This window comes from Eptesicus fuscus, chromosome 1 (assembly GCF_027574615.1).
Source record: "Eptesicus fuscus isolate TK198812 chromosome 1, DD_ASM_mEF_20220401, whole genome shotgun sequence".
Taxonomy (NCBI): domain Eukaryota; kingdom Metazoa; phylum Chordata; class Mammalia; order Chiroptera; family Vespertilionidae; genus Eptesicus; species Eptesicus fuscus.
This window is the reverse complement of record NC_072473.1, coordinates 118,769,540-118,772,948: the sequence shown is the minus strand read 5'-3', so window position 1 is coordinate 118,772,948 and position 3,409 is coordinate 118,769,540. Positions and strand designations below refer to the sequence as shown.

Genomic DNA, 3,409 nt, shown 5'->3' with positions numbered 1-3,409 from the left:
ATTGCTACACAGTACTACTTGTCATCTCTGCTCTGACCTCCTCCCTTTACCAGTGCATAAAATGGATGTGATAGCCTCATTTACACTTATTGCATTGGTCAAAAGAGAGGATTCCCCTTATCTGTACCAAGTTGTACCCTGTTCTCTGCCCTTATAGCCCTTTTCTGCTCATATCTACTACTGCTTGACCTTGTCCTGTGGTGAACTCAGTCAACTGAATACATTTTCAATGAGCTTTTCCTAGACATGGTGACAGAACTGTTATGGACAAAGAAATTGCCCCCAAGAGGGATTGTGGCAATTAGGAGTAATGCAGGGTGGAGGTGTCATTAAGAAAGTTCCTCCGTCTGGCAATTTAGGCAGGACCTTATAGGGGCACTAGTTAGGCTTAGAAACTGAATTTTGTCAGAGATACTTAGAAGTCAGGAATCTCCTGGAGATGGACTCATGCTAATAAAATTGAAATCACAAGGGATAGAAATATATGTAAAGTTAGAATTTTGATTTATTCATATTCAGACTGGAGTTGGCATATCAGCCGTCAGGTCAGACTTGAAAGGGAAGCTTAATGATAGCAGAAGGTTGTTTGGGGCACTAGGAATGAGAACTAGGGGACATCCTTGGGTTATCTTAATGGCATCGGCCATCCACTAGGGGATAGATCAGAGAGCAGGTACTAAATACTGATGTATTTGTATGTCAGAATGAGCTTTCCTGGACAATTGAGCAGAACATTGAGACTTTCTTATTCTTTGACTCACCACCTTCTAGATCTCCACACTAACCTCTCCTTTGGTTAACACATCTATCTTCAGCTTCAGTCAAATTAGCATGCAATGAGTTATCAGCAGCATTACCTCAAACTAGTGTTCTGAGAAAGGAACATTATTTTGCGGGATGATAATTAATGGTTGCAGCTAACAGATTTTTGATGGTCAATAATGAGGTAAACTTACAGATTTCTTTTCCATCAGACTTCTCAGAGCCTTTAGTGAACCAGTGTGCACTGTGAATTTCCAAAAGAAGGCTAGAGATTGCACATTTATTTGACCACTTAGTTGTATTTTTCAAAAGAAGTCACAACAGCAAGTGTATTAGTTTCCTATTGTTGTTGTAACAAATTAGCATACTTAGTGGCTTAAACCAGCACAAATATATTACCTTACAGTTCTGTAGTTCAGCCATCTTAAAATCAAGGTGTCAGCAAGGTTGTGCTCCTTCTGGAGGCTCTAGGGGATAATCTGTTTCCTTGCTTTTTACAGATTCTATAGGACACCCACATTCCTCTTCATCTTCAAAGCCAGCACCATAGCATCTTTAACCCCACCCGCTCTCCTCTTCCCCTCTACTCTGTCATCACATGTATTGACTCTGACACTTCTGCCTCACTCTTATAAGAACTCCTGTGATTGCATTAGACCCATCTGGATAATCCAGGGTAATCTTCTCATCTCAAGATATTTAACTTAATCATACTTCAATGTCCTTTTTGCCAAGTAATGTAACATGTTCATAGGTTTTGGGGATTAGGATGTGGACATCTTTGGATGGGGGCGGGGGTTAATTATTCTACCTACCAACAGGGAACAATGGGAAACACTGGGCTATGGTATTTAACATGCCAATACAATCCTACTCTTCTAAGACTATATCCAGGTCAAACTTCATTGAATTTGGGGAGTTCTTGACATTTCTCACCGTTTAGAGTTTAGAATGGGCTATTGCAGATCTCACAGAATTCTGAGAGTACTTATTACCTGTAAGATCTAATATTATCTACGTGTGGGGCAAAAGCTCCTGGATGGAGAAAGAGGAAGGGCTTGTGCACTGAAGAAGGGGACTTTCCCCAAGAGTCCTTCCCAGAAACACAGCATTTTCAGAGACCAAAGTTATACAGAAGAATTCCATGGCGGTGGGTTAAAGTTACTTGTTTAAATGAAAGTAGAGATAACCTATGGTTTGAAATGGAAATTAGGGCTCCAGAATGTCTTAAATTAGAGTGTTACCAGCCCGGGAAACCCCCTTTGACTTGTGAGCAAGAAAATAAGTCTGCAAGCAGGTGACCTTTTCATGCTACCTCATATATTTGTGACAGATGCTGTGCTATGTTTGAAGAAAATGATACCCCAAATTTTTCACTTTCCTGTGGAGAAAGTTTAATCTCTTCTTTCTTCTAAGGATATTTTACTGTATTGCATGATGAAGGTAATAGGTCTTGACTTTGATCTAGTTTATGTTGAGTATGGGGTCCCCAAAGCTAATGATGTCACCAGAAATCAAACTGAAGATGGTGTTATTTTTTAAATTTATTGATTGACTTTCAGAGAGAGAGAGAGAGAGAGAGAGAGAGAGAGAGAGAGAGAGAGAGAGAGAGAGAAACATCAATTTGTTGTTCCACTTATTTATACATTCATTGGTTGATTCTTATATGAGCCCTGACCAAGGATCAAACCTGAAACCTTGGCATATCAGGACAATGCTCTAACCAACTGAGCTACCCAAGCAGACCTGAAGATGGAGTTACTGAGATTCCATTAAACACTGTTGCATTGATTACTGGTAAGAATAGTAATTTCAGCTTAAGTACCAATTATGCCGAATATTTAATTACAGAGGACAACTAACTTAGATTCTTGAGAAAAAGTTCTCATGAAGGTTTGGGTCTGCTTGTAAAAATACATACCAGAGGTTGCTAGGCATTTCTTTCTCACCAAATCTCAATAGTCTTTTCTTTTTAAAATTTTGACAGATCTTTTTAATTCAAATACCATTCTGATCACTCATGGTCTAAGAACATTCAAATAACTTAAAATAAATAGATATTAAAGATTGGTCTTCAAACATTATAATCAATGATGCCACACTTGCCTGTGATCTCATTGACATAAAACCACATCCATACTTCAGTGTCCACCAAACCATTCAGCAGAGCTTCCTTAACTGTGAACTGTTTGAAGATACCAATTTGAGCATTATTGCCTAGTTTTTTCAAGCTCTGAATAGCTGTAGGGATTTCAGCAGGGGTTGGAGGAACCAGCTCAACCTTGGCATAATGCCAAAAGGTGGCCAATCGAGGCTTCCGAGTAAGTCACAGCAGCATTTGCCAGCGCAGGAGCCTTCTCCACAAGGTTATGGACAAATTGTGCCATGTTTCTAGAATGGAAATTCTGTGACCTTGAATGGCTGGCCGAATGTTATTCCCACCCTACAACCCGCTAAGAACACCTCAATAGCCTTTTATTTATTCCCATGTTTGTCTCATTCCAACTGACACTGACTACCCTAACATATTAATTTTTTAAATATTTGGCTTCTACAACCCAGGCCTATGCTAGTTTTCATTCTACCCCCTACAACACACCTTTTTCTTTTATTTCCTTGTTCCCTCTTTTTTCTTCTTCATCCTAAC

The 3,409-nt window shown here is 39.4% G+C and overlaps 1 pseudogene; it reads right to left on the bottom strand.

Moving 5' to 3' along the window:
- Positions 1-2,836: 2,836 nt before the first annotated feature.
- LOC103301899 (ATP synthase subunit g, mitochondrial-like) lies at positions 2,837-3,149 on the bottom strand (annotated as a pseudogene).
- Positions 3,150-3,409: the final 260 nt, after the last annotated feature.